Raw genomic sequence first — 15,091 nt, 5'->3', positions numbered from 1 at the left:
CAGTCTTCTCCTTCTGTTCACCAAAGAATGAGTGCCTCTCATCGGTGGAAATTAAACAGGGACCCTGTGGCAAGGAAGTCTGGGAAATGTAGTTTCCAGACTTCCAGCCCTCACACTATAGGGATGAGTCAGGTAGCAAGTCGGGTAGAGAGATGGTCGTATCATTTTTCTGTTTTAACTGTTATTATAGGGAATTACACTAATAGATATCCTACACTTGAACCAACTTTTCATTCCTAGGATAAATGTGGTCTTCTAATGCAGCGGTCCCCAACCTTTTTGGCACCAGAGAGCCGTTTTGTGGAAGACAATTTTTCCACGTTGGTCGGGGGGATGGTCCAGGCGGTAATGCGAGCGATGGGGCGCGATGGGGAGCGGCAGATGAAGCTTCGCTTGCTCTCTTGCTGCTCACCTCCTGCTACGCAGCCCTGTTCCTAACAGGCCACGGACAGGTACCGGTCTGTGGCCCGGGGGTTGGGGACCCCTGTTCTAATGTATTGCTGTATTTTCTTTGTTAAGGTTCTAGCTGGAACTTTCTGCACCATTTTCATAAGTGGGTGGCCTATATATATTCTGTGCTAGCCTTGTCCGGATTTAGTGTCAGAGATATCACTGAATGAACTGGAAACCATCTTTTTCTGTTCTACGGAATAGTTTATGGAAGTATAATATAGGTACCACCTATTCTTTAAAAATTTCAAGCATGCCTGCTAAAGTCGTATGGGCCTGTTTTTTTGGTGTGTTTTGTGTTGTTCTGTTTTGATTCTCTGTGTAGCCCTCCTATTACCTCTTGCATTTTTTTCGATGGGTTGTTTTTCTTTTTAGAATTTTCCTCTCTGGGAGGTACACTTTAGTTCATCCGTTCTCAATTATTTCTAAATGGCTTTTAATTTTGTTTTTAATTTTCTTTTAAACTCAAGTTATCTAGAAAATTGTTTTTTAATTTGCAAGCGGATGGATGGATTGTTTCTTAATGTGGCAGAAATATTATTCATCGATGCTGACTGCAATTTCCTACTTCTTCTTTGCTGTAGGAATCCGCATTCTGTTCAGGGTGGCAATATGCCCAGCTCTAAGGCATGAATCACGATTTGTCTAAAGTGATCCTGGAACTCTTGCTTCCCACTGCCAGTTACTTTCCCAGCCCCCTTTGGGACCAGGGTAGCCACGTGACCCCTCTGGCCCCTCTCATTCTGCTTTGGCTGGGAAAAAGCAACATCTGGACACACAGTACAACTTAGAAAGGTAATCACGGACTACGGGCTGTGTCTCGCTCCAGCTCCTGGCTCCATCAACTAGGAATGATTCCACTTGGGACAAGTTACTGAATCCCTCTTGACCTCAGTTTCCCCATCTTTAAATGAGAAATAATGGTACCTACCTTATGGATTGATGTGAATATTTAATGAGTGGAAATATGGGAGGGGCTTAGAACGATGGTTGGCACAAAGTAATTCAGACCAAGTATCTTTACCATTATAATAATAATAATTATTATTATTAATGCTATCATCATCATCATCATCTTGGGACCATGAGGACAAATAGCGAACATAATGAGAATTCAGAACAGAGGGCTTGGAAAGAAAAGAAAGGGCTTGGATAGAAAAGAAAGGGCTTGGATCCTTGATGAATACATTGAACTGGAAACCCCACCTTCAGACATTCGGAGAACGGTGAACATCCTGTCTTAGGTCCCCTGCTGATTTCCACGGAATGCATTCTAACTGATATGCCTGATTATATTTTTCATTAATTCAAAGACTGGTACCACGATCTCTTCCAGGCTCTGATAAAACAACTGTGAACAACAACAAAAAAAAAAACACCCCTCTGCCTCTTGGAGCTGATATTCATTTTATACTAATTTCCAACTGTATTTCCACTGAAGTCAGAGAAAGTAGCCTAGTGAGTTCACTGAAGCACAGGACACGACATGCCCTTCATGAGCTTAAAATCTTGCTGAAAGACGAGGACCCCCACTGCCATCATGTCCTCCACAGCTGAACAGTACAAGGGACCAAGTAATTGCATCCACGTGGTAAGCCTCAGCTCAGTCAGGCACAGTAATGCTGCCTAAAATCCCATGTCATTTCCTGCCTAAAGCACTCTCACCAGGAGTTGGTCTGTGCCACGAGCACGCAGCTCTTTTTGAAACCGTCATCTTGGATGGCACCGCTAATGCAGCGTGTCGCTGAGGCAGGCTGTGGACCCCAGAGTGGTTGTTAGGGAACCAGCTAAGAAGTACTGAATGTATATGCCTGTCTACAGTATTGACAGAGCACCACAGAGCCCCTGCGAGCTCCTGTCGGGAGCGGGAAGTCTTCTTTCTTTTCTATGAGAGTGGAAAATTGCTCCATTCTCTCAGGGGAAAGCCACAGGGATTAACACCCTCAAAGGCACAGAAATATCCTGTGGTCACAGCTTTTTCTGCCTCTTCTCTCTGTCTCTGTCCCTCTCTCTCCCTGAGCTTTTAGGGCTCAGAGAGGGGATGCTGGAAAGCCAGGCCCGCATCTTTCAATATTATTAGCAGAGATTAGAGAGAGAAAACTCTCACTCCCAACCCCTAGGCCCCTGCCTATGGCCCAGGAACGTTTTTGCTTCAGTTGCGAAGAGCATGAATTATATGGCAGTGTGAGATTGGGGGCTAATGGGCCGAAGTCATCAAGAAGTAGTAAACTGTCGAAATCATCTAGATATAAACTTTCTTTAAAAGTCGTGCCATACAGCTGTCACTTATGAATCACTATGTTCAATAATATTTAGTTGTTTTAATAAAGATTCCCATTTTTCCTACAATGGAAAATATCTAATATCGCCACTAAGTAAACACCACAGATATAACACAGACCCACCATTCACGATAAAGGACAGAGGTTCAGGCCCTTTTACCATCTCGTGGCATTTTGCCTTATCTGCAATGAACAGTTCCATTGAGTTGAGTTAAATACCGAAATCTCCAAATTAAGCTCACAAAACATTGATAGAGTCCTGGCATCCCAGCGTCATAAACAACCTGAGCGCGCCATCATACTCATCTGTGGTTCTAAGGGGCTCAGGGGCGTATACACACACACACACACACACACACACACACACACACAGGAGCTGGTGTCTCCTTCCAGGGCGGCTGTTATCCCCACGAGGGACCTGACTTCCTAGATCCAGACGCCCCTCCAGAGCACATCTATAATTTCCCAGAGAACCCACTGAAGCTGGAAGGGACCTCAGGTGTCATTATATGGGGGAGGTGGGGAATAGGGACCCGAGGGAAACGGTTTGTCCAAGACACAGAGACTCAACGGGGCACAGATGGGACCAGCACCTGCCTCCAAGTCCAGAGGTCACCTGGGGAGACAAAGGGGGGGAGTTATAACATTCGCAGTAGGGCCCTGGCCTGAGCTTTCCACCTAAGCCCTCGGGGACCCTGAGACGAGCGCCGTTAGCCTCCACTCAAGGGTGGGGTGGCTCCGAGGTGTGAAGGGGTTTCCAGAGGTCAGAGACAGGTAAGCGACTGGCGAGGGTCCGAAGTTTAGCCAACGTTGCTGCAATCACCCCTGCCTATGCCAACCCTCTCCTTAGAAAATCAGCTCCTTTCCTGAACCCAAGTCCATCTTTGAGGAGCTCTGCATGGATCTAGATGGCTCCGGATCCACCGTGGCCCACAGGGCCACGCCCAGGAGGACCACTACCAGGCAGCCCTGCGGGGTCGCCGGCCGCTATCAGACCTTCTGCCTCGCATCCCTCCTGCTCCACCTTTGTCCACCACCCCCAGCCCCCAGACCCCCCAGGAGTCCAGAGTCCAAGGCTAGCTGTTGTTGACTTGGTTCCAATGAGAGATACATTTCCAGGAAAGAAAAAAAAGCCCATTATCAAAAACTAAACATTTTCCCTGAGAAAACCATAATTCAAAAAGATACACGCACCCCAATGTTCATAGCAACACTATTCACGATAGCCAAGACATGGAAGCAACCCAAGTATCCGTCAACAGAGGAATGGATAAAGAAGATGTGGTACGTATATACAATGGAATATTACTCAGCCATGAAAAAGAACAAAATAATGCCATTTGCAGCAACATGGATGGACCTAGAGATTATCATACTAAGTGAAGTAAGTCAAATATCATATGATATCGCTTACATGTGGAATCTAAAAAAAAGAGTACAAGTGAACTTATTTACAAAACAGAAGTAGAGTCACGGAGGTAGAAAACAAACTTATGGTTACCAGGGGATAAGGAGGGGGAGGGATAAATTGGGAGATTGGGGTTGACATATACACCTGACTATATATAAAATAGATAACAATAAGGACCTACTGTATAGCACAGGGAACTCTACTCAATACTCTGCAATGACCTATATGGGAAAAGAATCTACAAATGAGTGGATACATGTATATGTATAACTGATTCACTTTGCCGTACACCTAAAACTAACACAACGTTGTAAATCAACTATATTCCAATAAAAAATTTTTAAAATAAATAAATAAAAGAAGCACAAGAAATTGCAAAAAAAACACAACCATTTTCAAGGACCCCACAAGTGGGTTGTGCTTAAACCACTTCTGCGGGGCTTTCCCCTCATCACAGCCTCTGTGCAGTCATAGATGGAGCCCCCAGGGAGCCCTCTTCAAGAACCTCAGCCCAAGTGCAAGTGCAGGCGCGGGAGGGTCCTCAGAGCAGCAGCTGTGGGTGGATGGCGCCCAGGCAGAGGAGGAGGGAGGGCGGCTCAGGTGGCCAAACAAGAATGCAGCTGTGGGACCCCAGACAGCAAGCCTGCTCCCTTCCTACCCCTGCTCCCGGAGAGGTGCGCAGTTTTCCCCTGAAGTCTTCTTAACACTCAGCTGTGTTTCACAGGGAAACACAGTGGAAAAGGCACGGATCTGATGCCTGTGTCAGAATGCCAGGGCCACCGTAGCAAAGTACCACAGACAGGGCGGCTTAAACAGCAGAACTCTATGCTCAGGGTTCTGGCAGCTGGAAGTCTGAGATCAGGGTGTCAGCAGGGCTGGTTCCTTCGGGGGGCTGGGAGGGAGAATCTGTTCTGGTCCTCAGCCCCCCACCCCCTGCTTCTGCTGTCAGTCTTCCGCATTCCTTGGTTTGTAGCAACCTCCCCCTGATCTCAGCCTTCATCTTCACATGGTGTTCGGTGTGTGTGTGTGTGTGTGTGTGTGTGTGTGTGTGTTGTGTGTGTCCAAACTTCTCCTTTCTATAAGGACGTCAGTCATATTGGATTTGGGGCACACCTTATCCAGTAGGACCTCATCTTAACTAACTACATCTTTGGCAACCCTATTCTGGGTAACGTCACATTCTGAGGAAGCCGGGATTCAACATATGGGTTTTGGGAGATGCAGTTCAACCCATAATCATGCTGAACCGAAGTCCAGCTCTGCCACTTGCCTCGCTTGGGCACAAACTGTGATTGCATCAGCCCACAAAACACTCCCTTCCTCTGCAAGATGGGAAGGCTACACCTGCCGCTCAGGGTGGGAAGGGACCAGTGAGACCTCAAGCACCTCTTATGTGTGTCACAGGTGTGAGGCTTCACACGTGCTCAGGAGACGTAAATGGTGTGACCCTCCTCCTCGGGTGGCCCTTCCCGGCTCTCCAAGGCTGGGAGGCAGCACCCTGCCCCAACAGGTGCAAACCTGCCCTTGGCCATGGAGAGGCAAGCTAAGCGTTCAAGAGCCATTTCAAGGGGCTCGACTGACTGCTCTTTCAAAGCCTTCTCCCTGAGCCCACGTTTCTCTCTTTAACACATTTGTAGTGGAGCCGGGCTCCGGGTGGTTGGAAGAAAGAAGTCCTTTGCAGTGATGTCCGTATTCCTCTGTACGTGTTGAAAATGGATTTACTTGATTTATTCTTATATCCCGCCTTGCTCCAGAAAGGATTTGAGGGGGATATGTGTAGAATAAAATCCATTCCAGCTTGGAAGATCTACCCTTCACAGTTAGTAGGACAGACCTGAATAATTGGAAAATACAAATAATCCCTAACTCCCATTTGACCCCAAACCTGGCATCTTAGACTGGATGCACCTCTCTTAAAGGCGTGTTGTTTGTAAACTGTTGGTGCTCAGAGCTGTAAGGTGTGTGCACGTGATGATCATGGGGAGATAGATGATGAAGGTGATACCCGGCGCATAAAAGCGCCTCTTACAGACTTCTTTGTGTTTTAAAGGAGGAAGGAAGAAGGAAGGGAGAAAACCAGCGCTGAGAATAGAAAGCAGGGGTGGGATGGGAAAGGAGGTGAAAGAGAAGAAACGGGCTGTGTCAGAGACCCACAGCACCAAAAGCAGTGCCTTTGCTAAACTCTAACCAAATTAAATCCCCGAGAGCACTTTCCTCTGTCTCTTCCAAACTGTGAATTCTTTCGGGGAACTCTCCGGGGGTCAGAGGTTGATCCTGACGAGGCGTTTACCTCTGTAGAGCCAAGTTTGAGGCTGGCTCTTGCCTCCTGGCGCCGGTGATTTATAATTTTGGTCACTGGCAGCTCCTTTGCCACCTTAAACGCAGTCTCACCCCCAGGGAGCAAGCTGGCGGGCTCGGCTCCAGCGCCATCCCCCAGGGATGCCCCCGCTGGCCCAGGCCACAGTCAGTGCCCGGAAAAACACTTCAGGAGAGACTGAGGGGCAGCTGCTCGCCTGCTCCCCGTGGCCCCCAGCCCCCCTTCCACGCCTGCCCCCAGCTCCTACGTGGTTGCAGTATCACGAGGGGCACTAGTTATCCTTGAGCTTCCTGGCAACCCAGAGAAAAGGGGAGGAAAGTGTGAGCTGACCTTGGGTTTCGGTGAAGCTGATGAGGGTGCTGTGCCCATTGCCGGGGCGCTGGGGTGGGGACGCTGGGAGATGCCCTGCCCGGTCCGGTGGGCACAGGCTCGCAGCCACAAAGACGCCTCGTGGGACGCCTCACAACTCCGCTCCCTGACTGGGTTCCAACAGCATTGTTCCTGCTGAGCGCCCCCCAGACAGCACACGCTGCCCCCGAGTTCTCTCGTAAGGACGGGAAGAGGGCCCCATCGTGACCCCTTTTACATCAAGGAGGCTCCTCTGCAAATGCACCCACGTCCTCCCAGAACTTTCTCTGCAAACCCGTGTGGAAAGGGGAGAGTGGCCTTTGAAATGCCAAGGGGGCCCTGAGTCCCTTCCCGCAAGGCAGTGGGGGCCTGGCTAATAAGCTTGTACAATTAAGAAGGGCTTGGCAAGAGTGACAGGTAAGGACCAAGGAGCTCCCAGGTGACCTCCGGTGTATAAAAGGACAAGGACGCAGTCGGTGGCTTTCCTCCGTCACAGTCTTAGGCTCTGCCTGGCTCACGGCCCCGCCAGGAGATATGCACTGTGCCCGGGCTGTATACTCCCATCCCATCCTGCCCTCACGCTGGGGAAACCGAGGCACGGTGAATGGCAAGGCCTTGTCGCCTCGTACATGGGGAAGGTGGGATGCAACCAGGTCCAGGCATACCTGAGACCTCTCTTCCCTTTGACCTTTGGCAGAAAGGAAGAGCACGACCCACGAGAGAGGACGCAGTCTGCAAAGGTCGGGTGGCAAAGCTGGGGCCCCGATCACACTCCCCCGTCAGTGGCTATCGGCCGTAGAGTCTCCCAGGCACCTCACACTGGGCGGAAAAGGAGCACAGAAAATCAGGGGGCCCCTCCCCCAAGGCTGCAAACCAGGATGAATTGAGGCTACTTAATACATCCGTCCTAGTAATGCCTCATAATTAAGATTCCCAGGAATAAAGTAACGCCAGGGAGTTTCATGGAAGATCTGCCTCAGGTCAGCCTTAGGCACAGGCAGCGGATTAATGAACGGCTCCCTTCGGGTCCAAAAGAAAAGATGTAATCGGCGCACACAGAGCACGTCCTGTGCAATTACAAGAATCCACATGGATGGGCTGATCTGTGACCTGTAAACCAAAATGAAGATTTTCAAATATCACCAGGAGGTAGGGAGAGCAATGGCTGTCCAGCTGCTCCAGACTTCCAACTCCCCAGGTTGTAAAAAAAGAACAAGCGCTGGAAAGAAATGTGGCAGACTTTGAACAGCCATGGTGCCACTTTTCAGCTGTAGTTGTTTTTTGGGGGGGCAGGTGGCTAATGCTCACTTTTTTTCCACCAGACACCCAGATGCATATCACAAAATCACATTTCTTTGAAGAAGTTACTTGTTTCTAAAGAAACCAGACTCTCCAATAGCCAGAAGATGTGCTAATTACATTTTGCCAGAGTATTAAAGAGGGCATATTGGGGGCGGGGGGATGTGGGAAGGTGTTTGGTGTCATGGTGGGAAGCACAGTCATACTTGCTCTTTGCGGAATCGGAACTCCTGACCATGGGCTGAGCCCCAGGTTCTAGGGCAGAATCAATTGAGAACAACTAAAGCTGTTTCTCCAGACTTGGGGAGCTGTGTCTCAGGAACCAGATGGACACATCACGCCTCAGTGATTCATCTATCAGGGACCCCCACGCCCAGAGCCGGAAGGTCAAGGAGGGGTCACAGTTCCTCCTGGAAAGTCTGCAGAAATGGGCCTTTGCCTCCACGCCACCGACCGGGAGAACCTGCAGCCAGCAGCGAGCTGCTCTCTCCTTCTCTTTTAAAATCAACACCCATTCCCAGATTTGCTTTTGGCAAACATTGCTTAACTACTGCTGTTTTCCCTGAAGTCTCTGAAGACAGAGAGTTGGATAATGAGCTGGCATGCTCTTTTGAAATGTTTACTGTGTTCCTTAAAGTAAGGGACATGCTGGTTCCTAAACTAATTTGGGGTTGCTAGATCTTTTCTACTCTTTTTTGGAGATCTCCGAAGTAAACACATAGACTTAAGGGTAATTATGCTGTATCAGAGAGTCAAATAAACAGTCACGGGGCTTCCTAAGGGATAAACCATTGCAGATCTGTCGATAGGTAGAGATGTTTTTCTTAATTCTCCCGGAAGAAAAAGAAAGAGAAATTAATGCACGAGCATTAAGATGATGCATGATAGCACACCCCAAAGATCAGAGGATAAAAGGCTAGGGGGTCTTGACCGTGGCATATAGAATGGACCCAGGTGTTCATGGACAACCCTCTTAAATGCAAATTAGTTTTCGTAATGGAGCTTATATTCGAAAATTTTCTGAGCCTTGACCCGGCATATTTCACAGTCTTGTTGAAAAATAAATAAATAAAACTCAGGGCATCCAGTCGTGGGTAATTTCTGTGAGAACTATAATAAATGCGTCCACGTAAGCCCTAAATTCCCACTTTCGAAATGGACATCTGGGGTTAGGATGACATTTATATAAATCTCACTTGGTATTTTGCTTGCGTGTTTTTCGCAAGGAGTTCAAAGGCATTTATAGACATTCTGATTAGCGCTTGTGATATCCTGCTGGGGTGGCGAATTCTATTAGCTCAGTTTTACAGTTGAGGATAGAAAATCTTAGAGCAGCCAAATGGTTTGGCAAAAACCATATGGCGTGTCACTGATAACGCTTTGAGAAGAAAACAGGGTTTTTTTTTCAGCATCTCTCCCCGCATCAGTCCTCTGTCCAATTTGCTTGTAGGATTTTTTTTTTTTAATATTAGATAATGTAGGGTGATTCCTAGGGTCTAAAATGTCACCTGCATCTTCAGCCTGCTGGGGCTGTGTTCACCTGGGAAGAGGGAGGGACATCGAGCCCCTCTCCTCCATTTGCTGGGAAGGACCCACTTCCCTGCGTCACTCCAGCCATCTGAAGAGCCCTGCATCCGGAAAGCAAAGATGGGCATCCTGGCAAGTGATGCCCAGAAGAGGAGATGTGAGAACCCGGAGCAGAGGGTAATTGCCAAAGCCCCCTTTTCCCTGCACGACCCTCTCAGGATCGCTGCGCCTGAGCTAGGATGACTTTCTCCACTGCCGTAGTCCAAGCAAGAAGTGGAGAAGGGAGAACAAGAAGAAAGACGTGGGCTTGCTGTCTAGGGCAGATGGTGTGTTGGGAACAGATGCCAGGGACAAAGAAGACACTCGACTCCTCGGCGGCTGCCATCGCCTCTTCAAGGAGAAGGAGAAGGACCTCTGTCTGCAGAGAACAGAGCAAGTCGTGACCAGAGTGGAGGGGGTGCTGCCCGGGGCCACAGCTCGTGGGAGGAGGGTCTCCTGCTCCTCGGCCACCGGAGTCCATTCCCAGGTGTTTCAAGACCTTGCAGATGAAATTGTCCAACTGGTCCAGGAATAACATTTGAGGAGTTGTGATGGGGCAGCGGCCAGAGGAAGGTGCCAAAACATTGTTGCCATGAGGCAAGGTTTGTTGAGGGTCCAGGAGCACCCACCCCTCCTCCGCCCCCACAGTCTGGCTCCGTGCACAGCCCTCCTCCCCCCTGGTCCTGGCCGCCTCCTTCTCCACAACCTGCCCCTTCGTGCATCGGGATCCCCAGGGGCCACGCCATCTGCTGGGAACACCCCTCCCCACCTCGGACACGTGCACGCATCCTGTTCAAACCCAAATTCCTCATGGAAGGCATCCTCCCCCAGCCTTCAATCTGGGGTCAGCTCTGCTCCTTGCAGCTTTCTCACCCTCTCCTGCAGGTGACCCACAACAACCGAGATGAAACCATTCATTGTGACCTGGTAGTGCGTTGGGTGTTTCCCCCACTGAGAGGTAAGCCCCACTGAGAAGCAGGTTCACTTTCCCCTGATCACCACTGTCTGCCCAGTGCCAACACAGCACCCACGAAAACTCAGTAAATTGGTAAAATAAATAGTTCATCAGTTAAGTACAAAGAAACAACCACACAAATGGGGGGGAGTGGGTGGCAGTGGGGGGAGTGATGGATTTAACAGCCCCCTCATGAAAACATTTAACATGACATCATGAGGTTTTCCCTCCTCTCCCTTCTGTGGCCTGAAGTTTCCCTTTCTGGAACCTTGCCCTTCCAACTCCCATGCCACACTACTATCCCTCTCGTTTGCCCACACCCACTACCTAAGAGGAAAAGGGCAGGAAGGGAGATGTCAAGGCTCAGCCCGTGTTTTCTACGTGGGAATGAGTGGCGTGCTCCCTCTTGACGTCGGCCTTGGAAATCCACAAAGGTCTGCTCCCTAAAGGGATGTTCCCTCTTCTGCCAGAGAATAGTGAATTCAGTTGTATTTTCTGATATTCAAATTCTGTTCACAGTACATTTTTTCCAAGGAACTTTGTAGTCTGTGCTTGTTTGGGAGGAATCAATTAAGTTTGTTATATCATAGCCATGCTTCAAAATACACAGGAGATTCCAAATCTAATGGCTGTATTTTATAAAATTAGGATCGTTCATTCAATTATGAATAAAGGCTCCATCAGCATTAATGGCGTTGTTGGAAGCTTAGTTTTTATTTTTGTTTTTTATTTTCCCAAACAGAATTCAACATCTCTCCCTGGGAACTTCATAAAAATATCATTAGAAACGGAAAGGAATTAGCCTCTCTTCACAGCTCCCCCAGCTGCTTTTTTTCCCAAATAACCAGAGGCCCTTTTTCAAAAGCAGAGAAGTCCTCCAAGCAAGAAACTGCGTGGAGATCTGTCATTGCTGCTAGAACATGACCACCAATCTTCACAAGTGGTAAAAAATAAATCTAGAGTAAGTTAAGCAAGAGGTAAATGGACTCTTAAAAGAGAGTGAGGGGGCTTCCCTGGTGGTCCAGTGGGTAAAGACTCCACGCTCCCAATGCAGGGGGCGTGGGTTCGATCCCTGGTTGGGGAACCAGATCCCACGTGCCGTAACTAAGAAGCCCGCACGCCGCAACTAAGACCCAACGAAGCCAAATAAATAAATGAGAAAGAGAATAAGGGGAAAGGAGGAGGGAAGGGTAGGAGGCAGGGGGTCGAAGGGAAAGAGAACAAATAGAAAGAGAGGACAGGGCTGTGGACGTGTGGCCGATTCAGCCCCCAGGGCCGGGAAGCCGGCCAGAGTTGAGAGAAGTCAGTCCTGGGTGTAGTGGAAGTTACAGATTGTCACAGAGATCCTTTCTAATGATGTAAAATGTCCTGAAACTTTGAGACCAATGGAGTAGGGGCAGCAAACTTTCCCACTGATGCAATCATAAAGTCCGCAAACCTAAAACTGCGTGCATTATGCATTGCTCGATGTATCCAAAATTATCAGTTCGTAAAATGTGAAGGTTTATTTTATTTCGGTAATAAGTACACACTTAGAATCCACATTCACTTCAAATGTTTTTAATGACAAATGGCACATCCCTCTTTGCCAATTACCCAGAAGCAGACCCAAATCTGAGAACAGAAGAAGCCATTAGCACCATAGTGAAAAACAAATACAAGTCCTCTGTTTGCTCGACTTCCTATTTGCTGCAGGGTCAAGTTGTCATTTCCATAACAGGAAGGCAAGTGGAAAAGGACAGAGGGAAACCCGAAACTCAATGAACACATTTTTAGCAGGATCTCATCCTTCTTGTTTGCTGAGTTACGAAGATGAGCAACTTCTGCTTCTTCAGAAATTCCTTTTATCACCTTCGCAGATTCTAGAAACCGAAGATTTCCACCCAGATTGAGACTGGCTCCTCTCCCCTTTCACATGTTAGTCTATTTTCGTATAATCTGTGAGTTTCCCAACATGCACCAAATCCCCCGCACCTGTTGTACATGAGGATGCATGTCCCCCTGGGCCGGGGCCTGGCCAGTGCGGGCGAGGGACGCCGTTAACAGACTCTCACCACCCAGCTCAGTGCCTGCATCACCCCCAACCCTAACCCTAACCCTAACCCTAACCCGATCCTCCGCTCCTGTGTCCCCTCTGGTCTCCTAGTCCCTTCTTCTCAAATGTCAGCATGATTTCTGAACCACAGATTGCCCCCTACTTAAAATCTTCCCGTAGCTTCTGGGAGGAAGGTCCAATTCCTGAGTTTCAGGCTGAAGGCCCAGGAAAGTGTGGCCCCAGGGGACGTTCCAGCCCCATCTGCCACCCCTTCCCCAGCCGTGACCTTTGCTACAGCCACACACTGACTCACGTAATCCCCGAATCTGCCTGCTGGTCACCCAGCCACGTCTCCCAACCAAGCAACAGTCAGGGCTTGTCAGGCACTGTGATGGGTGCCAGATGTGGAGATGGCCATGGAGAGTTTGCAGTGCAGTGAGCTATGTGCAGTGTTGTGGGGTGCTGCACTCAGCTCCTGGAGAGCGCCCTGACCACCATTGCCCTGCTTGACTGAGAGGCTGTTCTTTCACAACTGCAGAAAAGTTTAAAGATTGCATATGTGATGCACCTCACACCCATTATGATAGCTACTATCCAAACACATAAAATAGCAAGGGTTGGTGAGGACGTGGAGAAATTGGAATCTTTGTGCATTGCTGGTGGACATGAAAAATGGTGCAGCTGCTGTAGAAGAATCTTGTGGTGCCTCAAAAAATTAAACATAGAAATACCATATAATCCAGCAATTCCACTTCTGGGTGTGCACCTGAAAGAATTGAAAGCAGGACTTGAAAAGATATTTGCTCACCATATTTATAGCAGCATTATTCACAATAGCCAAAAGATGGGAACAATCCAAATGTCCATCAACTGATGAATGGATAAACAAGCTGTGGTATATTCGTACAATGGAATATTATTCAGCTTAAACTTAAAAAGGAAGGAAATTTTGACACATTCTAAAATATGGATAAACCTTGAAGACATTACGTTAGTGAAATAAGCCAGATACAAACGGACAAACATTTTACGATTCCACTTATATGAGGTATCTGGAGCAGTCAAATTCATAGAGACAGAAAGTAGAATGGTGGGTGCCAGGAGCTGGGGGAGGAGGGAATGGGGAGTTAGTATTTAATGGGGGCAGAGTTTCAGTTTGGGAAGATGAAAATGGTTCTGGAGACGGATGGTGATGACAGTTGCATAACAGTGCAAATGTACTTCATGTCACTGAACTATTCTCTTAAAATTATTAAAATGGTAAACTTTATGTTATGTATATTTTACCACAATAAAAAAAAATAGCATATGTAGAATTTCTGCTTCTGACCATGATGTAGTCACGGGGACTAGATTTACCCTTCCACATTAACAACCAGATAAAACAACTTAAAAAAGAAAAAAGCAATCATCTTCAGATATAAGACTGCAGGCAGCGCAGGGCAGTGATCCTTGGGAAACAGGAACAAATAAAGCGAGCCTGATGGTTGCCTTCACTGGCTACCTGGAAAATGTTCCCAGGTCACACTGCAGGGAGAGGCAACCCAATCAGAGCCTGGGGTTCTCCCTCAAGTGAGGACACTGAGTTGAAAATCCTGGAAGCCGTGGAGGCTGGAACCGCAGGGCAGCATTCCGGAGAGGAGGGGCTGCAGAAGAGGAGCAGGTTGCTTGGAGAGAGAGCTCTGTAGTCCTGCAGAGGGCTTCCCTGGAGACTTCAGCTGAGTACCTGTCAGCACGTGCATATGAGACCAGGAAAGGCCCACCAGCAAGGAACCCAGAGAACCATCTTGAAGCTCACAGAGGGCTCTGAATAGTTAGTGTTCGCACCAAAGCAGAGAAACCTTGTAATACACAGGGCGTCAGGAAGAGTACTCAGAAGGATATTGTCTTAAGAGTGGGGCAAAATTAGCCCTCTGCTAATGGCCATTCTGATTTTGCCTAACAAAGCTGAAAAGTTAGCCTCAAAAGGACCGAGCTGTTTCCGAGTAACATAATGGCTCCCAAAAACAAAGCTCAAGAATATATAAGGGAATATAAAATATCCAGCACCCAAAACAAAATAAAATTTACAGTTCCGACAACTGATCAAAAATATTAAGAATACAAAGTAACAGGAAAACATGACTCATATCAAGGGGAAAAAGTCAATAGAAACAGGGCCAGAAATGATACAGATGATGGAGTTAGTAGAAAAGGGGCTAAACAGTTATTATAAGTAGATTTTGTATGCTAGGAGCATAGAGGAAAATGTAAGAATTTTGAAAAGATATGTAAAGATTTTTAAAGACACAAATTGAATTGTTAGAGATTTAAAAAAAATATGTCTATACATGATGGCCAAAAAGCACATGAAAAGATGCTCAACATCACTAATTATCAGAGAAACGCAAATCAAAACTACAATGAGGTATCACCTCACACTGGTCAG

The sequence above is a fragment of the Balaenoptera physalus genome (assembly GCF_965194825.1).
Source record: "Balaenoptera physalus genome assembly, chromosome: 2".
Classification (NCBI taxonomy): domain Eukaryota; kingdom Metazoa; phylum Chordata; class Mammalia; order Artiodactyla; family Balaenopteridae; genus Balaenoptera; species Balaenoptera physalus.
This window is presented reverse-complemented; position numbering follows the sequence as displayed.